The 26,322-nt window shown below is 35.6% G+C and overlaps 1 long non-coding RNA gene, 1 other non-coding gene and 1 pseudogene across 3 annotated transcripts; all 3 read right to left on the bottom strand.

Moving 5' to 3' along the window:
• Positions 1–5,695: 5,695 nt before the first annotated feature.
• On the bottom strand, positions 5,696–12,669 carry LOC143651618 (uncharacterized). Of its 2 annotated transcripts, XR_013160075.1 has the most exons (5): positions 12,565–12,663; positions 11,974–12,053; positions 7,745–8,012; positions 6,227–6,324; positions 5,696–5,778 (listed from the first exon to the last, which is right to left on the bottom strand). It is a non-coding gene; the product is annotated as an uncharacterized LOC143651618 (long non-coding RNA). The 2 variants fall into 2 exon arrangements; XR_013160074.1 differs by lacking the exon at positions 11,974–12,053 and having other exon boundaries at positions 12,565–12,669.
• Positions 5,973–6,045, bottom strand: LOC143652797 (small nucleolar RNA SNORD115; annotated as a pseudogene).
• Positions 7,765–7,840, bottom strand: LOC143652794 (small nucleolar RNA SNORD115). The gene has a single exon (XR_013160854.1). It is a non-coding gene; the product is annotated as a small nucleolar RNA SNORD115 (small nucleolar RNA).
• Positions 12,670–26,322: the final 13,653 nt, after the last annotated feature.

Raw genomic sequence — 26,322 nt, forward strand, 5'->3', positions numbered from 1 at the left:
TTAAAAGAGACAAAGAAGGACACTATGTATTAATAAAAGGAACAATTCAACAAGAAGACATAACTATCATAAATATTTATGCACCGAGCCAGAATGCTCCAAAATACATGAGGGAAGCACTGAAAAGAGAAATTGACACTCTACCATAATAGTTGGAGACTTCAACTCCCCACTTGCATCAATGAACCAAACATCTAGATGGAGGATCAATAAAGAAACAGAGAACTTGAATAATACAATAAATGAACTAGACTTAACAGGTATTTATAGAACATTACACCCCAAAACAGCAAGATAAACCTTTTTTCTCAAGTGTCTAGGGTTCATTCTCAAGGATAGACCATATGTTGGGTTGCAAAGCAAGTCTCAATAAATTTAAAAAGATTGAAATCATACAAAACACTTTCTCAGATCATAAAAGAATGGAGCTAGAAATCAATAATAGGCAGAGTGCCAGAAAACTCACAAATATATGGAGGCTCAACAGCACACTCTTAAACAACCAGTGGGTCAAGGAAGAAATTACAAGAGAAATCAGCAAATATCTCGAGGCAAATGAAAATGAAAACACAACATATCAAAATTTATGGGATTCAGCAAAGACAGTGCTAAGGGGCTAAAATTTATTGCCCTAAATGCCTATATCAAAAAAGAAGAAAGAGCAAAAACCGAGGAATTAACTGTCCACTTTGGAAGAACAAGAGAAAGAACAGCAAACTAACCCCAAAGCAAGCAAAAGGAAAGAAATAATGAAGATTAATGCAGAAATAAATGAAATTGAGAACATGAAAATAATCAAGAAAACCAACAAACCAGAGTTGGTTCTATGAGAAAATCAATAAGATTGATGGACCCTTAGCAAGGTTGACAAAAAGAAGAAGTGAGAGGATACAAACAAATAAAATCAGAAATGGAAAAAGAGACATAACCACTGAGCCCACAGAAATAAAGGAAGTAATGAGAGTGTACTATGAATAACTTTATGCTAACAAACTCGAAAATGTAGATGAAATGGACAACTTCCTAAAAAAGCATGAACAACCAACATTGTCTTGAGAAGAAATAGAAGACTAAACAATGTGATCACAAGTAAAGAAATTGAATCAGTCATTAAGAAGCTCCTCAAAAAGAAAAGTACAGGACCAGATGGCTTCACAGGTGAATTCTACCAAACATTCCAGAAAGAATTAGTACCAATCCTGCTCAAACTCTTCAAAAACATTGAAGAGGAGGGAAAGCTACCTAACTCATTCTATGAAGCCAACATCACCCTCATACCAAAGCCAGACAAAGATATTACAAAAAAGAAAGCTACAGACCAATCTCTCTTGTGAGTATAGATGCAGAAAATCCTCAACAAAATCCTGCAAATTGAATCCAGCAGCATATTAAAAGAATTATACACCATGACCAATTATGATTTATCTCAGAAATGCAAGGATGGCTCAACATAAGAAAATCAATTAATGTAATGCACCATGTCAACAAATCAAAGCAGAAAAACCACATGATCATCTCGATTGATGCAGAAAAGGCATTTGACAAAATTCAACATCTTTTCTTGTTGAAAACACTTCAAAGGATAGGAACAGAAGGGAATCTCCTCATGATAAAGAGGAGATGATAAAGAGAATAAACATGATAAAGAGAATATATGAAAAACCCACAGTTAACATCATCCTCAATGGGGAAAAACTGAAAACTTTCCCCCTAAGATCAGGAAAAAGACAAGTATGTCCACTATCACCACTGTTATTCAACGTTGTGTTGAAAGTTCTAGCCAGAGCAATTAGACAAGAAAAAGAAATAAAAGGCATAAAAATTGGAAAGGAAGAGGTAAAACTCTCCCTGTTTGCTGATGCTATGATACTGTATGTCAAAACCCCTCAAAAATCCACAGCAAAACTACTAGAGCTAATAAATGAGTACAGCAAAGTGACAGGTTACAAGATCAACACTCAAAAATCTGTAGTGCTTCTATGCATTAGTAATGAACAATCTGAGGGGGAAATCATGAAAATAATTCCATTTGCAATTACAACCAAAAGAATAAAATGTTTAGGAATAAATTTAACTAAAGAGATGAAAGACCTATACAGAGAAAATTATAAGAAGTTGCTAAAAGAAATCACAGAAGAACTAAATAAATGGAAGGGCATACCATGTTCATGGATTGGAAGACAAAATATAGTTAAGATGTCAATTCTACCTAGATTGATTTACAGGTTCAATGCAATACCAATTAAAATCCCCAAAACTTACTTTTCAGAAATAGAAAAGCCAATAACCAAATTTATCTGGAAGGGCAGGGTGCCCTGAATAGCTAAAAGTATTCTGAGATAAAAAATTGAAGTCGGAGGTCTCATGCTACCTGACTTAAAGACGTATTATGAAGCTATAGTGGTCAAAACAGCATGGTACTGGCATAAAGATAGATATACTGACCAATGGAATTGAATAGAGTGTTCAGATATAGAGCGTCTCATCTATGGACAATTCATCTTTGATAAGGCAGTCAAGCCAACTCACCTGGAACAGAACAGTCTCTTCAATAAATGGTGCCTATAGAACTGGATATTCACATGCAAAAGAATGAAAGAGGATCCATACCTCACACGCTTTACAAAAATTAACTCAAAATTAGGATCAAAGACCTAAATATTATATCTAAGACTATAAAACTTTTAGAAAAAACATAGGAAAACATCTTATAAATCTTATACTAAGAGTTGGTTTCTTAGACCTTACACCCAAAGCATGAGCATTGAATGAATAAATAAATAAATGGGAACTCCTCAAAATTAAACACTTTTGTGCATCAAAGAACTTCATCAAGAAAGTAAAAAGACAGCCTACACAATGGGAGTAAATATTTGGAAATGATATATCAGATAAAGGTCTAGTATCTATAATATATAAAGAGATTGTTCAACTCAACAACAAAAAGACAGACAATCCAATTACAAAATGGGCAAAAGACTTGAACAGACACTTCTCAGAAGAGGAAATACAAATGGCCAAAAGGCACATGAAAAGATGCTCAACTTCCCGGGCCATTAGGGAAATGCAAACCAAAACCACAAAGAGATATCATCTCACACCCATCAGAATGGCCATTATCAATAAAACAGAAAATGACAAATGCTGGAGAGGATGTGGAGAGAGAGGCACATTTATCCACTGTTGGTGGGAATGTCAAATGGTACAACCTCTGTGGAAGGCAGTTTGGCAGTTCCTCAGGAACCTAAGTATAGAATTGCCATATGACCTGGCAATACCATTGCTAGGTATCTACATGGAGGACATGAGGACAAAGACACAAATGGACATTTGCACACCAATGTTTATAACAGCATTATTTACAATTTCCAAAAGATGGAAACAGCCCAAATGTCCATCAACAGATGAGTGGCTAAACAAGCTGTGATATATACACGCTATGGAATATTATGCAGCTATAAGACAGAATAAAGTTATGAAGTATGTAACAACATGGATGGACCTTATGGACATTATGCTGAGTGAGATTAGCCAGAAACAAAAGGACAAATACTGTATGGTCTCACTGATTATGAACTAACATTTATGAATGAGCTTGACTAATTTCAATTAAGAACAGAGGCCATCAGGAGACAGAAATAGAGTAGATATTGGATAATTAGAACTGAAGGGAAACAGATTGTGCCACAGGACTGATTGTAAAAATTCAGAAGTGGATAGCACAATACTACCTAACTGTAATACAATAATTTTAGAACACTGAATGTGGAAATGATAGAGGGAGGAGGCCTGGGTGCACAAATGAAATCAGAAGGAAAGATATATGATAAAGACTGAGATGGTATAATCTAGGAATGCCTAGAGTGTATAATAATAGTGACTAAATTTACAAAGTTAAAAATGTTTTGCATGAGAAAGAACGAAGGAATATCAATGCAGGGTGTTGAAACTAGATGGTAATTAATATTTTAAAACTTTAACTTATATGTGAGACTAAAGCAAAAAAATGTTTATTTGGTACAAAATTTATATTTTGACTAGTGCATTTCCTAATATAACTTATGTGGACAGCTTAATTGAACACCATAAGTACATGGAAACTTGAGTAGGGCATGAGATTTTGTAGGTTTGACCAGAGTGATTCTTCAATTAATGTGAGAAAGATTTGAACAGTGAATAGAAAAGTACTTGCAAAGTCCCCTTGGGGGAATGGTGAGAAAGGGGGAAAATTCAACTTCCCCAGTGGCTAATTCTTTATATTCTCACAAGCAGTGGGGACAACCAAAGCATTAGGCTGAGCCCCCAATCTTGGGGGTTGTTAATATGAAACTTAACCCCACAAAGGATAGGCTAAGCCTACTTAAAATTAGACCTAATGTCACCCTCCAGAGAACCTCTTTTGTTGCTCAGATATTGCCTCTCTCAGCCAACACAACAAGCAAACTCACTGCTTCCCCCCTCTCTACGTGGGACATGACTCCCAGGGGTGTGGACCTTCCTGGTAATGTGGGATGGAAATCCTAGAATGAACTGAGCCTCAGCACCAAGGGATTGAGAAAACCTTCTCAATCAAAAGGGGGAAGAGAGAAGTGAGACAAAATAAAGTGATAACAGCTGAGAGATTCCAAACAGAGTTGAGAGGTTATTGTAGAGGTTATTCTTATGCATTGAATAAATACCACCTTTTTACTTATGGCATAACAGAGAGGTTGGAAGGAACTGCTTGAAAATGTGGAGCTGTGTTCCAGTAGCCATGTTTCTTGAAGATGATTGTATAATGATTTAGCTTTCACAATGTGACTATGTGATTGTGAAAACCTTGTGTCTGATGCTTCTTTTATCTACCTTATGGACAGATGAGTAAAACACAAAGATTAAAAATAAATAAATAATGGGGGAATAACTGTTAAAATAAATTTAGTAGATTGAAATGCTAGTGATCAATGAAAGGGAGGCATAAGGGTATGGTATGTATGAATTATTTTTTCTTTTTAGTTCTTTTTCTGAATTGATGCAAATGTTCTAAGAAATTATCATGATGATGAATATACAATTATGTGATGAAAAAATTAATTAATTAATTAATTAAAATTCCAATGATAAACTTTGTGAAATCGATATGAGGAAAGAATTCAAGTCTGCCAGACACTTAAAATAACCTGAGATGAAGAATTCACAACAGGAGACATTGACTTTGGTGTTTGTAAAATAAATTTTTTTCTCTCCCTTTATAAATAGATAAATAAGTAAGTAAGTAAAATGGATAGAGTTCCTATTTGGAACTATTTTGGTAATGGATGGTGGTGTTCATAGCACATTTTGAATGCAATTAACAGCATTGAAATATTTTTCTGAATGTGATTAAACGAGAGGTCCATCACCGGCCATAAGAAAACTTAAGTTAATTAAAACTATTTAATGGTATGAGAAAAATATTTTGTGTCTTGAACATATTGGACTTAATGTGCATTCAATGAACATAACAGAAACTCAGGAGCCCAAAACTCTCCAAATCTCAATCACATCAAGTACATGTCAAAGATAAGTTTTCCTCCGGAGGTGCTCATCAATTTGTCAAATGCTTTTTCAAGAGACAAGCCCATAATGAGATTCATGTTACATGAGTAAAGATAGCTGCCTCAGGAGTAGTTTCAGTAGCTGAAGTTTCAATTTGCAATATATCAATCAAGTCACTCACCTCCCATCAAGGAAAACTGCATCCCTCCAAAACTCTTCCTTTTTAAAGACAGAAGGGTGGCAAATTGTCATATGTGTGCCCTGAATAGGTAAGAGAGTTAGAAAGGATATATTATTGAAGGCAGTCTTCAAGGACAGAAATATATTTATTACATAGAAATATATAGAAAGGCACATATGAAATGTGATTTTTTATTGTCACAATCCCATATAAACTACACTAGAATTATAATGAAGAATCACAAATTCCAATCCCCAGATTGCCATCTAGGCCTGGGCTTCAGGCCTATTGAGCATGATTTTTAAGTCATATCTGTCTCCAACAAGATAAATTCTCATTATTGACCCAAGGCAGTGCTTTCTACAGTCATTCATTTCCTTTGTCATGTTTATGCTTACCAGAGAACTCTTGCTGAAAGCATTGGGCCACAATGTGGTAGAGTTCTAACTACTTAAATGCAGGATGCATAGGTGAGAAATTGACCAATGGACAAAAAACAGAAGTTTGCACTTCATTAGCATTACTCACCTAGGAGAAATGAGCCAGACACTGGTCAAAGCAAGAACACTGATCTCATGGGTGTGCTGTTCTTGTTTTCCATTGTGTCATGGGCAGCTGCAATCAGCCTACAAATATGATCCATTAATAAGATTGGGGTCATTGATCAGGGAACACAAAATGGAGGAGATTACAGTTCCTGATTCAGGAGTATCTGTTTCAAGTTTTATGCAAGCTCCAGTTCATCCTTTTGATTCTCTCTAGCCTAAATATACAAATCAGTCACAAAAGATAACCAATGTATCAATTGGCATGGTGAATTCAACTGAATTATCATAAGTGAGTTTTTGCAAGCCATACAGCAATCTGGATCTACAAATCACTTATTAGGCCACTGGGAATTGGAACCATTTTCCAGAAAACCGAGTTCTGTATTTTATGAAATTTCACACCTGAATTGAAAATGCATGTTTTTTTAATCCTTTTTAAGTGGTCACAATGGCCCTACAAATCCTCAAAATCATGGTGAAGCAAAAACTTGCTGTAGGAGTCAATAAGATGCATCACATATTTGGCTTCAATTATAGATCATGGAGAGAAGGTGACTATGGATCCAGAAGTTCCTCACCAAAATCTTTACTCAATTTGGGAAAAAAACATTGTCCTCTTGAAGATGACCTGAACTAACTCAAACACTTTACTAGAAGACAGAGCTATATTAGGACAATCATCTGAATACATGAATTGATTGGTTTCTAGACACATTTAGTTACCAAATGACATTATTCATAAATGGCTCTTTCCTTAATGTGAGAGAATGGAGGGTTATGATTTACAAGGGATGAAATTCAGCTATTATATTACCCATTCATTTATTAATTGCTACATTTCATGCTGAAGAACTTTCATGAAGCACACATTTTTTTTTACTTGGTAAGTACAGGGTACTTCAGTTGGTAGTTCACCATTGAACAAAAAAGAGCCCAAAATCATTAAAACCATGTAAGAATATGATAAAAATTGGTCATCTCAAATTCATTGACCTCGGTGAATATTCAACTAGAAATAAAAGTGGAAATCCAAAAATTCTTTATTTTTAAGTCATACCAAGATCAAATAAAAAATCAAGATTTCCTGAAAAGAAATTCATCAAGTAGTCAGAAACTCATTCAGAAGAAAAACTGATAATGAGTTGCACGTTACTTGCATGAGTAAAGTTACCTGCCTGTAAGGTATGTTTCACTAGCTGAAACCATTTTGTAATTGAGCACTCAACAGTGAACCACTCACCTCCCATCAGGAATGCAGCAACTCCCTCAAAGAAAGGAGAAAAAGGTGCTATGAAGGAGCACTGTCTAAGGCAGTTTGCTAGGAAATACATATTACTGAAGGCATGCTTCAAAGATCAAAGTTTGTTGTTTACATAGAAATACATAGGTAAGCATGGGAAACTTAAATTTCCCACAATGTCTTCATGCTTTCTCTAACCCATATAGGTTCTCTTAAAACTCCATTTTAAGAGAAATGAGGAATCACTAATTCTTGTACCTAGATTTTCACCTAGAACTGGGCTTCAGCATAATCCTCCTAAGCATTTTTATGCCATCATCTGTCTTCAAGAAGTTGAGTTCTCATCATTGGTCCAACACAGGGTTCTCTTTAGGCACACACTCTTTTTCTTGCATATTCTTACTACAGGCCTCTTTTTCAAAGATGTGGTAAAAAATGCAGTAGAGTTTTGGTTACTTCAATGTAGGACACACAGACGGTAAAATCTTCCCAGGGTCAAAAACTGCAGCTTGCCTTCCACAGTAGTCTGCATGTAGGAAAATATGAATAGGACATTGGTCAAAATAAAAACACTGTTCTCATGTATGTGTTGTTCCTGCTTTCTCTAAGGTTGTGGCCCTTACCTGAAAGAAAAGGTAATAAATGGTGATGATAATTAGAGGCTGAAATTCAGCTATCACCTTGCCTGTCCATTTATTGCCATGTGTCATGCTGAAAAACATTCCTGAATCTCACGTTTTCTCTCACATACTATGTTCCTTTGGTATGGATGATCATTCTTGACCCCAAAACATCCCACATCAGATAAAGCCATTTAATTATAATTTTAAAAAAGTTGATCATTTGAACTTACTGACATTAATGAATGTTCACCTGGACATATGTTAGTATTCAAAAATAACTCAAATCTCAATCATATCAAGTTCAGTTCAAAATCAAAGTTTTCTCAAGATTAACTCATCAATTAGTCAGAATCTAATTCATAATAATTGTCAATAAAGAGATCATGTTACTAGAATGATAAGTTAGTTACTAGAGGTGCAAATTTTGCTGGCTCAATATCCAATTTGCAGTATGTCTGTCAATGATAAACCACTTGCTCTCATCTTGTAAGGCTAGAAGTTGCCACAGCTCTTGGAAATTTCTCCTCTGGAAAACCCAGTAGAAAAAAATGCCTTAACTCTAAACTTCTTTATTCTAAGCATTTAAAGAAGCCATCTCTGTTAAACACTTGTGGGTCAAATTGATGTATGTATAGAGAGTGTCATGGTTTAGGTCAATTATGAGACCTAATCTTGCCTTTTAAGAGAAATAAAGACAAAAAATCATCCTCAAGAGGAGCACATTGTTGACTAGAGGAACTGACAATAGCATTTGTTGGTGTGGATGTTGTGGGTGGTGTGGGTGGTGTAGGTGGTGGCCTCAGTTGTGGTACTGAGCCCTTGAGAATCCAGGTCCCAGGAGTGGAAACTGTTTATTAGCTAAACCACAGGTCAGTGATATGGAAAGTGGCTTAGCCAAAATAGATGTTTGTTGAGACAGCACACATAAACATTTCATCGGTATGAAAATCCACCTCTTGATACCTCAGCGTCATTCATTTTGGAGGATTGTGTCCTTCTGTGTGGCTGTTATATTTACTACCAGGTGTATGGCATTATCTAGCCAGTGCATAAGATGCTTGAGGATTTTGGTTATTATAAAAATGTCAAAAATACTAAAATCAAGAGTCAGAAGCCTTTGCATAGACGTCCTGCCCACCCTTTAGAATATCCAGGAGAAAATACTAGGGTTTTTGCTTTGTTTTGTTTTTAATTTCTGAGGTATCTGTTGAAAAAAGCATTGCTCTTATTGTGAAATACCTTAATATGTTGAAACATCTTTTGTATGCTGATCTTGACCTGCCATGAAATACTGATTTATGTGTAACTGGAGGTGTTTCTAATGGTACTATATCAAGAACAATTAACATTTTCAGGAGGAAATATTCAACTTCCTCATTTGGGGAGTTCCTGATATTCTCACAAGCAGTGGGGGCAATCAAATCAATAGTCTGGCCCCTCAATATCGGAGTTAATCCCTATGAAATTTATTCCTGTAAAGGAAAGGCTAAGCCTGAGTCATCCCCAGGGAAACTCTTTTGTCCTCAGATGTGGCCTCTCTCTCTAAGCCAATTTTGCCCTCCCCCCTACATGAGACATGACTCCAGGGGGTAAATCTCCCTGGCAGCATGGGACAGAACTCCAAGGATGAGCCTGGACCTGGCATCACATGATTGAGAAAGTCTTCTTGAATAAAAGGGGGGAAAGAGAAATGAGACAAAATAAAATTTCAGTGGCTGAGAAATTTCAACTAGAGTTAAGAGGTTGCCCTGGAGGTCATTCTTATGCATTCCATAGATATCTGTTTTTAGTTTATGATGTATAGGAGTGGCTGGAGGGAAATACCTGAAACTGTTGAGCTGTGTTCCAGTAGCCTTGATTCTTGAGGATGATTGTATAATGATTTAGTTTTTACAATGCGATTCTGTGATTGTGAAAACCTTGTGTCTGATGCTCCTTTTATTCAGGGTATGGCCAGGTGAGTAAAAAAAAATAAGGATAAAAATAAATAATAGTGGGGATAAAGGGGAAAATTGGGAAGATTGAAATACTGTTGGTCAATGAGACAGAGGAGTAAGTTGTATAGTATGTACAGTTTTTTCTTTTTTCTTTTTATTTCTTTTTTTGGAGTGATACAAATATTTTAAAAATGATCATGGTGATGAATACACAACTATGTGATGGTATTGTGAGCCACTGATTGTACACCATGCATGGACTGTACATGATTGTACACCATGCATGATTTTCTTGATAAAAAATCTTTAAAAAGAACAGTTGACTACTTTCAAAGTGTTTGAGTATACTGAATTAAAATAGCATGGGGATTTTCACTGTCTAGATACCTTAGCATCTTAGACCCTATCATTAGGTCCCTCAGTAATCACTCCTAACACCTATATACAACTTAAATAGTTTCTCCCTCTCATCTACACATCCTATTTTGGCTAATGCCCCACCAAGCAAGTCATATAGAAACTCCCTAATTTCCACTGTTGCATAATTCCGAGGTTCATTGCAACCTTTTCCTCCCCACCGGCTTGTTTGAGCTTACACTACTAATGTGTTTCCCCATGCGGTCCTGTGAGGCATGCTGTTTCTCTCTGTTCTAGGACCTATGATGATTAATAAAATTTCTTGCATACATTTCTGGTGTTACTTATCTTTGTTGAATCTGACTTTACATATAAAATTCCTTACTCACACCCAGGGATAAAAACAATAGAGATGCAATGGAACATGCCAATTCATGAGCACAGAATTAACTGACATTTTTGTTGAACAAGAAATTACCCTGAGGGGTGGGCCGCGGTGGCTCAGCGGGCAAAGTGCTTGCCTGCTATGCCGGAGGACCTCGGTTCGATTCCCGGCCCCAGCCCATGTAACAAAAACAGAAAAACAAAATACAATAAAGCAAGAAAATGTTTGGAAATGTTTCCCTTTCTTCCTTCCTTCCTTCCTTCTATCCTTCCTTCCTTCTCTCTGTCTTTCCTTTAAAAAAAAAAAAAAAAAAAAAAAGAAATTACCCTGAATGCATGCAATTAGCCAACAAATGGCTATAAAGATGTAGTAGATGTTCAATTCTATTCATTTGGAATTAAATCTACAATTGTTATACTTCATCCTGCATTTAGGAAATATTCCATAGATATTAAATTTGTGACTATAGTTACATTGAGCTTACTATGGTATCCTGTTTTTTTTTTAATTCTTTATCAGGCTTACTCTGCAATTTTATAGTTTGATAATTTTTTATTGTTTACTCATATTTTTTTCTTCATAATTATTTATCATAATTACTCCTATAATTTTCCATGACAGTGTATCTAAGACATGTGAGTAGTAACACTCTCAGCATTTCAGCAAGACTGTATCAGGTTCTGTTTTTCCACAATCTTTTTCCATTTGATACTATTAGAGTATTGGATTTTGGATAAGGATCTCTCTCCCTCTCTATATAAGCACCATTTATTGAGGCAGAGAGAAACTGTACTAACCAACTGACAAATGTCATCTTACTATGGACCTCCTCCCCAGTCACTGGTTGATATATACAATGAAGAAATGCATACAGTATAAAATTACCTGGGTGAACATATGTCTAAAAGTCACAGACTACAACCATTTGGGAATTTTTCCTTAACCTAACCTCACAATACCAGCCACAAGTTCTACATAATACTCAATGGTAGTGAGACTCTATCAATTGTAAAGTTGTTTGCCCACAGTACATAATCACAGCTCTGTGTGTTACAACAAATGCAATTCTTATGATAAAAACATATTTAACCCTATGGAGAAGTTAAACTTCATTTTGTGTGGGATTGTCTGCTCCTAATCTGATAGCCATATGCTTACCATCACTACAAAACTTGCCAGGCTTACCTGAGTCAACCATTCCCAGTCAGAACTTGGGAATATTTGAGGGGATTGCCACCTGATATTACTCTTATGGGGATCCCACTCTAGAGAAGATACAAACAGCAATGAAAAGCTAGGTAACAAACTTAACTATGGGGGAAATGAATTGATTCACACTGTCTACTTTCTAGAGGCCACTGCTGAAGACATTAATATTATTTGAACAGCTGCTTTGGAAAATGTTCTCCAAGAAAAGAAGTGGTGGACTAAATGGTCCCTTTCTGAAATCCAATAGCACTGTAATAGACAGAGGCAAAAATGGGCCACACATATAATACAATTGATGCCTATCTTTAAAACATTTGATCCAATGGTGAGGATCCCATATGTGAGTATCCCATAAATCAAGATTTAATTTTTGAATTATGTAAGCAAGATGAAAGAGTGAGAAATCCCAGGGATCTATTCCCTTACAGGAACATTGAATAAAACATGAGAAAACTGGCAGAACCAGCTTTCTCAGAGTTGTAGAAAAGAGTTAAATGGCTACAGTAACTAGGTGAGCAATGTTTCCACTAAAAGGAAATTTAAAATGGTGGGAAAGCTTTATGGTACCTTTACTGGCTCCTCCCTCATGCTTTCTCTAACTTGGTGTGGTGCCAATTTGCACTCATAGTGTTGAACTGGTCCCAGGTTCTGGAGGAAGCACAGTAATAACCTTGATGCAAAAAAAAAAAAAAAGAGTGCATGAATGTCTGTGCCAATCAGTCTGATGCAGGATGCTCATCTCTGTCTCACCAGTCCAAGAACTTACTCTTTATGCATATGTGGCTGGAAAGGCTTATAAAGCACCATAAGAAATAATAAAACCATAGCTACCTGGAACAAAGGTTTACTGGTTGAAACATACAATAGTGCTGGGACCTGTAGGAAAAGCTGTGAATTTCTTAAGGGAAGTTGGACACATATTGAATATCTTTGTACATGGGAGGATTGATAAGGCTATGCATGCATGCACAGGACAAGCAGCATGTCATAAAAGACCTCAGAAGACCCTATGCTTTCACCTGAGACTGTTTTTCAGGCCCCACGGTAAAGCTGCCTATGTGTAAAGGAGAGTAGAAGCACAGAGAAATTCCACAAAGACTGGAAAATGTGTTTTAAAATTTTTGTTGCTCTGAGCTCCTGGAATGCAAGGTAATCTCTATCATTCAACTGCCGTAAGCTTAAGGAACAGAAACTGCAACTATATGTATCAAGAGATTCAGTCTCTGCACAACTGTTCTGGAAAAATAACTAAATAAATAGACTACTATGGCATTCAATGATAAAGAGAGAGAAAACGAAAAACTTGAGGTGTTTTCCTGATTTCTAGGAACAATATATCAAAATATAAAATCCTCGGATTTCAATAAAAAATTACAAGACATACAAATAATCAGGAAAAGAAGGTTCTTTCAATTGAACAAAATAAAGCAACAGAGCCATGAAAGAGGAAGATCGGACATTGGGCATACTAGATAAATATTTTTTAACTTGCCTTGAAAATACTCAGAGAACTAAAGAAAAACATGAAGAACTATAAGAAATCTGGAAAACAGCATATGAACAAATATATCAATAAATAAATAGAAATTATAAAGATAAAACAAAGAAATATTGGATATGAAATGTACAGAAACTGAATTTAAAATGTTCCTAGTAGGGTTCAACAAGGGAATGGAGCTGACAAAAGAAAGAATTACTGACCTTGAAGATAGTACAATTCAAATTATCCAGTCTGAAAAGAAGGAAGAAAAGGAATAAATAAATATGAACAGAGACAGTGAGAATTGAGCTTTGTACCTGCAGGATCCACTGGGGAGGTGCCTGTGGCAGCTCTGGAATATCTCAGTCATTCACATACTTATCTGGTTGTGGGTGAAAATCTGGAGGAAGAGAGTTGTAAGCTGAGCTATTGATAATGCACCACTGGAGTTAGTGAACTTGAAAGATGTAGTTATTGACTTCACCCAGGAAGTGTGGATCTTACTGTCACATTCCAGAGAAAACTTTTAGAGATGTGATGCCATAGAATATCAGCAATCTCGTCTCAGTGGGATAGCAGCTCTTCAAATAAGATGTACTTTACGACTTGAACTAAGGAGAAGAACTATGGAAAGAAGGAATTGGATTTTTCTAATCTCAGAATTCGGGCAAGGCAAGTGGTCTTTCAAAAAAAAAATGCTATCCATGCAACATAACTGCAGGAAAGGTACATTTACCATCATGTCATTGAGGCAGAATTCTCACATCAAAAAGAAAGGCATTATATGTAGTGAATTGCTGGAAGATTTTTCTCCTAGATCTAGAGTGATTCAACAGGTGCGTGGTGGTTTGAAAATATTATGTACCCTAGAAAAGCCATGTTTTAATCCTGATTCCATCTTGTGGAAGTAGCCATTTCTTTCAATCCTGATTTTAAAATGTAGGTTGAAATTTTTTTATTAGATTATCTCCATGGAAATGTGGCATGCCCGATTTTGGGTGTTAACTTTTGATTAGATAGAGATGCGTCTCTACCTATTCAGGTGGGTCTTGATTAGCTTACTGGAATGCTTTAAATGAGGAAGTATTTTAGAGAGAGAATCAGAAATGAGAAAAATTACAGAAGCCTCAGAGCCAACATAAACTTCACAGCAGAGCTGACACAGATACAGATATGTGGAGAACAGAGACACAGATGTTTAGAGATGCTTGGAGCCAGCAGATGTCACCATGAGATGTTAAGCAAGCCAGAACCTGGAGAGATCCAAAGGAAGCCAAGAGATGAAAACCATCCCTGAAGAAGTAAAGTGAGAAACCTCCAAAGGAAAAGAGACTGAAAGCAATGGAGCCCAGGAGCAAGAGAACAGCAGATGCCGGCCATGTGACTATCCAGCTGACAGTGGTGTTCCTGACCCATCAGACTTTCTTGATGATGGTATCTTGTTGATGCCTTAATTTTGACACTTTTAATTCCTTATAACTGCAAGCTTGTAACTTATTAACCCCTTTATAAAAGCCATTCTAGTTCTGGTATATCACATTCCAAAAGCTTGCAAACTAGAACAGAGTGTTAACTCACAATGGAAAGAAACCATACTTCAACAATCTCAATGGAAAAGCTCTCAGTGACCAATCATCTGTTAATAAACTAAAGCAAATATGCAGTAGCGATAAATCATATGAATGTCATCAAATTGATATAACATTTATCCAAAGCTCTGGCGTTACACATTACAATAGAACATACATTGGTGAGAAGCCATATGAATGCCATCCATGTGGGAAAGACTTCACTCTATATACTTCTAAGTGAGAACTCACACTGGAGTGAAACAATATGAATGCCACATATCTGGGAAAACTGTCACCTATTATTCTATGTTTGTACAACATGAGAGCAGTCACACTTAAGAGAAACCATATGAATGTCATCTATGTCAGAAATCCTTCACTCAATCTTTTAACCTGAATCAACATGAAAGAACTCACACTGCAGAGAAATCATGTCAGAAAGCCTTCATTCTTTGTTCTTATCTTAGAGTACATGAGAGAACTCACACTGGAGAGAAATTATATGAATGCCACATGTGCGAGAAAGCTTTTACTCGATGTTTTACCCTGACACAACGTAAGAGAACTCACACTGGAAAGAAGTAATGTGAATTCCATCCATGGAGAAAGGCCTTCAAAGACTTTTCTCCCCTGAAACTACATGAGAGAACTCACACTGGAGAGAGACCATATGAATGCCACTTGTGTGAGAAAGCCTTAACTTGATGTTCTGCCTTGAGACAATATGAGAGAACTCAAAAATGGAGAGTGACCCTGTGAATTTCATCTTTGTGGGAAAGCCTTCACTTATCATTATGCTTTTAGAAAACATGAGAAAACTCACTCTTAGCAGAGATAACATAAAAATATCATCTTTGTAAATTCTGGATACTAGACCTTTATCTGATATGTCATTTCCAAATATTATCTCCCATTGTGTAGGCTGTCTTTTTACTTTCTTTTTTTTTTTTTTTTTTAGACAGAGAGAAGGAAGGAAGGATAGAAGGAAGGAAGGAAGGAAGAAAGGGAAACATCTTTAAACATTTTCTTGTTTTATTGTATTTTGTTTTTTTGTTTTTGTTACATGGGCTGGGGCCGGGAATCGAACCGAGGTCCTCCGGCATAGCAGGCAAGCACTTTGCCCGCTGAGCCACCGCGGCCCGCCCTCTTTTTACTTTCTTGATGAAGTTCTTTGATGCACAAAAGTGTTTAATTTTGAGGAGTTCCCATTTATTTATTTATTTCTTCAGTGCTCTTGCTTTAGGTTTAAGGTCCATAAAACCGCCTCCAGTTGTAAGATTCATAAGATATCTCCCTACATTTTCCTCTGTTTTATGGTCTTAGACCTAATGTTTAGATCTTTGATCCATTTTGAGTTAACTTTTGTATAAGGTGTGAGATACGGGTCTTCTTTCATTCTTTTACATATGGATATCCAGTTCTCTAGGCACCATTGTTCAACTCAACAACAAAAAGACAGCCAACCCAATTACAAAATGGGAAAAAGACTTGATCAGACACCTACCAGAAGAGGAAATACGGATGGCCAAGAGGCACATGAAGAGATGCTCAATGTCCCTGGCCATTAGAGAAATGCAAATCAAAACCACAATGAGATATCATCTCACACCCACCAGAATGGCCATTATCAACAAAACAGAAAATGACAAGTGCTGGAGAGGATGCGGTGAAAGAGGCACACTTATCCACTGTTGGTGGGAATGTCAAATGGTGCAACCACTGTGGAAGGCAGTTTGGCGGTTCCTCAAAAAGCTGAATATAGAATTGCCATACGACCCAGCAATACCATTGCTAGGTATCTACTCAAAGGACTTAAGGGCGAAGACACAAACGGACATTTGCACACCAATGTTTATAGCAGCATCATTTACAATTGCAAATAGATGGAAACAGCCAAAATGTCCATCAACAGACAAGTGGCTAAACAAACTGTGGTGAGTGGCTAAACAAACTGTGGTATATACATGCGATGGAATATTATGCAGCTTTAAGACAAGATAAACTTATGAAACATGTAATAACATGGATGGACCTAGAGAATATTATGCTGAGTGAGTCCAGCCAAAAACTAAAGGACAAATACTGTATGGTCCCACTGATGTGAATGGACATTCAAGAATAAACTTAAAATATGTCATTGGTAACAGAGTCCAGCATGAGTTAGAAACAGGGTAAGACAATGGGTAATTGAAGCTGAAGGGATACAGACTGTGCAACAGGACTAGATACAAAAACTCAAAAATGGACAGCACAATAATACCTAATTGTAAAGTAATCATGTTAAAACACTGAATGAAACTGCATCTGAGCTATAGGGTTTTTTTTATGTTTGTTTGTTTGTTTTTACTATTATTACTACTTTTATTTCTTTTCTCTATATTAACATATTATATCTTTTTCTGTTGTGTTGCTGGTTCCTCTAAACTGATGCAAATGTACTAAGAAATGATGATCATGCATCTATGCGATGATGTTAAGAATTACTGAGTGCATATGTAGAATGGTATGATTTCTAAATGTTGTGTTAATTTCTTTTTTTTTCTTTCCGTTAATAAAAAAAAAATATCATCTTTGTGTGGCAACCTTAGTTTATTTCTCTAACCTTAGACAACATGACAGAACCCAAACTGGAGAGAAACTTTATGAATGCCATCTATGTGAAAGACTTCAGGCAATATTCTGACCCTAGATGACATGCATGAATTCATACTAATCATGTTTTGTATATAGAAGAGGCTTTAGCCCTTGAGTGAACCTTTAAACTTGCTAGAAAATTCACAGACTGAAGGAAAAAATAGTAATCAATCTGGTATGGCTTTTAAACATCCTGGTTAATGAATCAATCTAAGCCAATTTATACTGAAGAGGATTGATGTAAATGTCACATATGTATACAACCCTTTGTTTGATGCAATCATAAAATACATATAATGAATGTGGAAGAGTCTACATCTACTGTTCCACCTGATAGTGCGACAAGTCTTTACCAGAGGATGAAGTGACTTTTAAAAAGTGGATGAAGACACTTAAAAAGATAATGCATTCAGAGATGTTATTCAAGAAAAATCACAGAAAAAAATTATTTATACAGCAACATTTGTAGGGCAAGTGTGAATTCACAACGTAAAAAATCATTAGTATCATGAATGAAGGTATGTCTTCCATGATCACTCATTCCTTAGCATTAATATTCTTATGCTGAGGAATCAGCAATCCTAAAGTCAATTTAAGAAAATCTTCAGTTGATTTCACATCTGAAAATTCATAGTGGTAAATAACATATTTTATATGGATCCTTTAGTACTCCATTCAGCAAAGAAAGGATCAAGAATTTTGAACAAGACTTACTATTCAAATTATGTAGGATAACAAGGTAGAATTGTGAAATGTCATTGTTACAATATTGAATGATGAATTTTGTAAGAAGTGAAAAAAGTACTTGCATATTTGAAAACAGCAAATATTGTTGACAAAAATCTAATATATTTGGGGTCTTCTAGTTTTGTTTTTATGCAGTTGAAAAAAAATATTTGAATCAACCAGAAGATAATTTTGAATGTTAACTCAAAATACTTAGAATGTAAAATTATGATTCTTATCTATTATCTTAGTATTATATATGTTCATGATAAGGATAAAAACAAACTTGGATAAATAAAAACCTTTAGAAGTAGAGTATTATGGTACAGAAATATTCCCCTTAAAAATATCATTTTACATTGCTGTCAAAATTTAGAAATTAATTTGAAGTGAAACTTAAATAAAATCAAACATGTCATTCATGAATTTTAATAAAAACTTGAAAAGAGCCTAAGGGACCTGTGAGACACCATCACATTTATCAGTATACACATTATGGTTGTCCCAGAGTGAGAAAATAAAGAGGAAGAAAGAATATTTGAACAAAATGATGGTCAAAAAATGTCCCAAATCTAATAAAAGACATGAATATACCCATCTAAGAACTCAAAATGTTACAGTAGAACAAACTGAAAGAAATCCAGAAACATATTCTAAAAATCCTGAAAACAACAAGTAAGGCTAGAAAGAAGTAGGAAGACATATTTAAAGTGGTGAAAGAAGAAGAAATTGTCAACTGAGAATTCTATATCTCACAAAACTGTCTTTCAGAAATGTGAGGGGAAGAGTGATGTCATCAACATGGTGAAGTAACACAAATAATTCATATGGCTCCCTAGGGTAGGATACCCTAATAGAGAAGAAGCCTGAGGCAGAAAATCCTCACAGAAAATAAAAGAAGGGAAGACCATATTGAAGTAAGATAGTACTGGTCTCAGAACTAAAAAGTATAAGGAAAAGGGAACATTGAGTGAAGGAGATAATTTAAACAAATCATTGAAGATGGAGAGAAAATTCTCACAGGAATAAACATAATAGGTCAATAGTGCTGGAGAAGGAACAGAAGAAAGTAAGATTTCTCTAGGAGGTGAAACATATGCACAAAAAGTGCAATCTTATGAGCAGTACTACATGTCCAGGACAAGAATCAGATGAAGAGGGGCTGAGAAAAACTGATCAGATAAATGAAGACTACTCTAAAATTCCACAATAAGCTGGGCAAAGCATCAAAGAAGAGCCTTAATACAAAGCCAGTACAAAATAAAACCCTAAACAAAAGGGAGAAACTGACCTTCAGAGTTAAGAATCAAAATGAGAAGCACTGAAGATGGTGGCTTAGTGAGGTGTGGAATTTAGCTCAACCTCCAGAGCAGCTAGTAAGTAGCCAGGAACAGTACAGAACAACTGATGTGGCCACATCAGTTACCAGACACACAGAATACACCAGTCTGGACAAGCTGGACTGGCTGAGACCCCACACAGAACTGTAAGTGCCCAAGCTACAGTGCCGATGCCCCTCCTCCACAAATGCAGCAGGCTGGTTCCCAGAGAGGAAAGGAAAAAGACTAGCAGCAAGGGCTTAGCTCAGCCAAGCTCCAATTGTGGAATTAACAAATTCTGACTAGGAAAATAGGCTCCCAGCCCAGATAAACCTGGAATAAGAGCCAAAGGTACTAGGAGTTTTTGACCCAGCAGAGAGGGGTCAGAGCTGAAGGAAAAAAAACAAAGCAAAGGCTTTCATAGTCAGACAGCACAAAATATTTGAAAAGGGCTGCACCCTAAAAAGGGGGGGGGCATGGAGCATGGAGATACAAAGAGCCACATACCAACTTAAGCTCTTGATTGACAAAACCGAGGAGTGGGTACCCTGCTCTGAAAAGGATTTTTTTTGCTTTTTTCTACTGTTTAACAGCTCACTAGACAGAACTGCAAGCTTCTCAGGCTTCAAAACTGACCCAGGCACAGGTAGAATTAAGTTTGTCTGAGAGACAAAGTAACTAGACAAGTAAAAGGAGTTAATTTCCTAAAGGCTGCACCTTGCCCCAAGAGAAAGGTGGGGCCCAGATCAAGTGGAATTCCCCTCTCAAGGAATTCTAGGCCCCAGGGTCTGTAAAACTGAAGCAACTAGGGCCCACCTATAGCCTCCCACCATTTCACCCACATCCCCAGCAGGAAAAGTCTTCTGAAGTTAAAGTCACTGCACCACTTTATGCCAGTAGGAAGCTGCAGACAGACAAGTGTCACATACCAGACAGAATAGAAAAAGCAGAGTCTAGAGGCTTCATAGGAAAGTCTGTTAACCTGCTGGGTCTCACCCTCAAGGAAAATTAATGTAGGCAATGCATATACACAGGGCAAGAAGCAAAAAAAAAAACAGTAGCTGAAAAATTCTGATTAGTTAAGCAGAAAGTATGCTAGAGGTCTAGAATAAGACTAAATGTCAAAAACAGATAGAGAACAACTCAGAAAGAAAAGCCTAAAAGAGTGAAAACAAGCTCCAGAATAAAGCAGTTAAGGAAATCAAATGCTTAGACACCAGTGAAAAATAACAAGTCATACTAGGAAAATTAAAGATATGGCCCAGTCAAAGGAACAAACCAACAATTCAAATGAGATACAGGAGTTGAAACAACTAATTCAGGATATTTGAACAGGCATGGAAAATCTCATTAAAAATCAAATTAATGAGTTGAGGAAGGATATAAAGAAAGCATTGGATGAACAAAAATTTAAAAATCAAAAGTTTGAAAAAACAAATCATGGAATTTATGAGAAGGAAAGGCTCAGCAGAAGAGATTTTTTTAAAAATATGGAAAACTACAATGATAGATTAGAAGAGGCAGAAGAAAGTATTAGTGAACTAGAGGAGTGGACATCTGAAATACAATACACAAAAGAAAATATAGGGAAAATAAAGGAAAAAATATGAGCAGGGTCTCAGGGAGTTGAATGACAACATGAAGCACATGGATATTCGTGTTGTGGGTGTCCCATAAGGAGAAGAGAAGGAAAAGGAGGAGAAAGACTAATGGAGTAAATAATCATCAAAAATTTCCCATTTTGAATGAAAGATATAAAATTACAGATCCAGGTTAAGCAGCATACGCCAAACAAAATAGATCCAAACAGACATACTCCAAGACACTTACTAACTAGACTGACAGTTGTCAAAGAGAAAGAGAATTTTGAAAGCAGCAAGAGAAAAGCAATCCATCACATACAAGGGAAGCCCAATAAGATTATGTGTGGATTTCTCAGCAGAAACCACGGAACTGAGAAGGCAGTGATATACACTTCAGATTCTAAAAGTAAAAGACCGCCAACCAAGAATTCTATATCCAGCAAAATTGTCCTTCAAAAACGAACAGAAGATTAAAACATTTTCAGACAATCACTGAGAGAATTTGTGACCAAGAGACTGGCTCTTCAAGACTTATTAACGGGAGTACTAAAGGCAAATAGAAAAAGGAAGGAGAAAAAGTTGTGGAGAAGAGAGTAAAAATGAAGGTTAAAAGAAAAAAAAATTAGATATGACATATAAAATCCAAAAGACAAAATGGTAGAAGAAAGTACTCCCTTTACAATAATAACACTAAATGTTAATGGATTAGACTCACAAATCAAAATACATAGACTGGAAGAATGCCATCTACAGAAGACTCAGTTTAGACCCAAGGACAAAAATACATTGAATGTGAAAATCTGGGAAAAGGTATTAAAAGCAAAAAACAATCAGAAAAGAGCAGGAGTACTGATACTAATATCCAACAAATTAGACTTCAAATGTAAAGCAATCAAAAGAGGCAAAGAAGGACATTACATATCAATAAAAAGAACAATTTAACAAGAAGACATAACAATCATAAATATTTAAGCATCAAGGCACAGTGCTCAAAAATACATGAGGCACAGATGATGATATGCTTTTATTTATGCTTTTATTTAAGCTTCTGTGGTTTAGGTGTTGTTGATAATTATAATTTTTTTAAGTGATGTTCATGATAGTGGAAACATCAACATGAGAAAGGAAACTTTTCAATCAAAACTGATTTTCACAGCTATTACCCATTAAAAAATGAAAAGAGTAAAAAAAAAATACATGAGGCAAACACTAAAAGTACTAAAGGGAGAAATAGACACTTCTACATTAATAGTTGGAGATTTCAGTTCTGCATTCTCATCAATGGATAGACCATCCAAACAGATGATCAATAAAGAAACAGATAATTTGAATAACACAATAATTGAACTAGACTTAACAGACATTTAGAAAAAAGTATACCCTACGACAGCAAGATACTTCTTTTTCTCAAGTGTTCATGGATCATTCTTAAGGATAGACCATATGCCAGGACACAACTTATGTCTCAATAAATTTAAAAAGATTAAAATCATACAAAACACTTTCTCAGATCATGAAGAAATGAAGTTATATATCAATAATAGGCAGAGAGCCAGATAATTCACATATATATGGAGAATAAACAACACACTCTTAAACAACCATGGGTCAAGGAAGAAATTAGAAGATAAATCAGTAAATATCTTGAGGCAAATGAAAATAACAACACAACATAACAAAATTTATGGGATGCAGCAAAGGCAGAGCTGTGAGGGAAATTTATTGCCTTAAGTGCCTATATCAAAAAAGAAGAAAGGGCAAAAATTGAGGAATTAACTGTTCACTTAGAAGAACTAGAGAAAGAACAGCAAACTAACCTCAAAGCAAGCAATAGGAAAGAAATTATAAAGATTACAGCAGAAATAAATTAAACTGATAACTTGAAAACAATCAAGAAACTCAACAAAACCAGAAGTTGGATCTTTGGGAAAATCAATAAAATTGGTGGACTCTTTGTTAGGTTGACAAAAAGAAAAAGAGAAAGGATGCAAATAACTAAAATCAGAAATGGAAGAGGAGACATAACCACTGACCCCACAGAAATAAAGCAAGTAATGACAGGATACTATGAACAACTTTATGCTAATAAACTTGACAATGTAGATGAAATAGACAGCTTCCTAGAAAGTCATAAACAATGAACATTGACTCAAAAAGAAATAGACGACCTCAACAAACCAAAGTAAAGGGATTGAATCAGTTATCAAGATGTTCTCATAAAAGAAAAGTCTAGGACCAGATAGCTTCATATGTGAATTCTACCCAGCATTCAAGAAAGAATTAATACCAATCATGCTTCAACTCTTCAAAAAATTGAAGAGGAGGGAAAGCTACCTAACTCATTCTATGAAGCTAACATCATCCTCATACCAAAACCAGACAAAGATACCACAAGAAAAGAATATTATGGACCAATCTCTCTTGTGAATATAGACGCAAAACTCCTGAACAAAATACTTGCAAATCAAATCCAGCAGCAGATCAAAAGAATTATACACCATGACTAAGTGGGATTTATTCCAGGTGTGCAAGGATGATCCAATATAAGAAAATCAATTAATATAATACACAATATCAACAAGTCAAAATGGAAAAATCACGTGATTATCTTGATCAATGCAGAAAAGGAATTTGACAAAATTCAACATCCTTCCTTGATGATAGCACTTCAAAGAATAAGAAAAGAAGGGAACTTCCTCAACATGATAAAGGGAATATACGAAAAACCCACAGCTAACATCATTCTCAATGGAGAAAGACTGAGAGCTTTCCCTCTAAGATCAGTAGCAAGACAAAAATGCTCACTGTTAACACTGTTATTCGACATTGGGCGGAAGTTCTAGCCTGAGTAATTGTAACAAGAAAAATAAATAAAAAGCATCCAAATTGGAAAGGAAGAAGTAGAACTCTCACTGTTTGCAAATGATATGATGCTATATGTCAAAAATCCCAAAAAATCTACAGCAAAGCTACTTGAGCTAATGAATGAGTACAACAAAGTGGCAGGGTACCAGAGCAACACCAAAAAATCAGTACTGTTTCTGAACACTAGTGATGAGAAATCTGAGGAGGAAATCAAGGAAAAATTCCATTTACAATAGCAATCAAAATAATAAAATATTTAGGACTAAATTAACTAAGGATACAAAAGATCTATACACAGAAAACTACAAGAAGTTGTTAAAAGAAATAATGGAAGACCTAAATAATGGAAGGGCATACTGTGTTCATGGATTAGAAGACTAAATATAATTATGATGTCAATTCTACCCAAATTGATTGATAGATTCAATGCAGTACAAATTAAAATCCCAATAATGTACTTTGCAGAAATGGAAAAAACGATAACCAAATTTATTTGGAACGGCAGGGTGACCCCAATAGCTGGTATATTATATATCATACCCAAATAGTAGTATCATATATTTAAAATCCTGAACGAGAAAGACATCCAGCCAAGAATTCTTTACCCAGCCAAATTGTCCTTCAAAACTGAAGGAGTGATTAAAATTTCCACAAACAAACAAATCCTGAAAGAACCTGTCAACAAGAGACTGGCCCTATAAGAAATACTAAAGGGAGCTCTACAATGGAAAAAAAAGACAGGAGAGGGAGGTCTGAAGGAGGGCACAGAATTGAAGAGTACCAGTAAGGGTAACTTAAAGGATAAAAAGAGAAAGAGGGAAAATAATATATAGATCTGATAACCTAAACAACAAAGATAAGATAGTGGATTCAAGAAATGCCTTTTCAGTAATAACTTCGAATGTAAATGGACTAAATATACCAGTTAAAAGATACAGATTGGCAGAATGGATTAAGAAATATAATCCAGTTATATGCTATTCATAAAAGACTCATTTTAGACACAAGGATACAAATAGATTGAAAGTGAAAGAATGGGGAAAAAATGTTCCACACACATTGTAACCAAAAGAAAGCAGAAGTAGTTATACCAATATCAGAAAAAATAGACTTTCAATGTAAAGACATCATAAGCGACAAAGGACATTATATATTAATTAAAGGACAATTTACCAAGAAGATATAACAATCAAAAATGTATATGCTCCCAATCGAGGACCTCCAAAGTATACGAAACAGACATCAGCAAACTGAAGGAAGTGATAGATGTTTCAACAATAATAGTAAGAAACTTCAACACATCACTCTCCTCTATATCAAAAACAACCAGAGAGAAGAGCAACAATGAAACAGGTAATTTAAACAACTTGATAAATGAATTAGACCTAACAGACATATATAGGTCATTGCACCCCAAAACACAAGGATATGAATTCTTCACTAGTACTCATGGAACATTTTCCAAGATAGATCAGATGCTGGGGCACAAAACAGGTCTTTATAATTTTAAAAACATTGAAATTATTCAAAGCACTTTCTCTGATCACAATGGAATGAAGCTGAATTTCAATAACCACCAAAGAACGAGGACATTCACAAATATATGGAGATAAAATAATAAAATCTTAAAGAAGCAGTGGGTCAAAGAAGAAATTGCTAGAGAAATCAGTAGCTGTCTGGAGATGAATGAAAACGAAAATACACTTATCAGAACTTATAGGATGCAACAAAGGCTGTGCTGTGAAGGAAATTTATTGCCCTAAATGCCTATATTTAAAAAATACAAGAAAGGGCAAAAATCAAGACATAAGTGCTCATCTGGATGAACTTGAGAAAGAACAGCAAACTAACCCCACAGGAAATAGAAGAAGAGAAACAACAAAGATTAAAGCAGAGTTATGAATGGGAGAACAAAAGAATAATGGAAAGGATCAATAAAACCAAAAGTTGGTTCTTTGGGAAAATCAGTAACATTGACAGGCCAGGAGCAAGACTGACAAAGAAAAAAAAGAGAGAGAGGATGCACATAAACAAAATCAGAAATGAGAAGGGGTGTGTTACCACAGAGCTGGAAGAAATAGAAGTCATAAGAGGATACTATGAACAACTATATACCAACAAACTGGACAACTTAGACGAAATGGACA

The sequence above is a fragment of the Tamandua tetradactyla genome, chromosome 12 (assembly GCF_023851605.1).
Source record: "Tamandua tetradactyla isolate mTamTet1 chromosome 12, mTamTet1.pri, whole genome shotgun sequence".
Taxonomy (NCBI): Eukaryota; Metazoa; Chordata; class Mammalia; order Pilosa; family Myrmecophagidae; genus Tamandua; species Tamandua tetradactyla.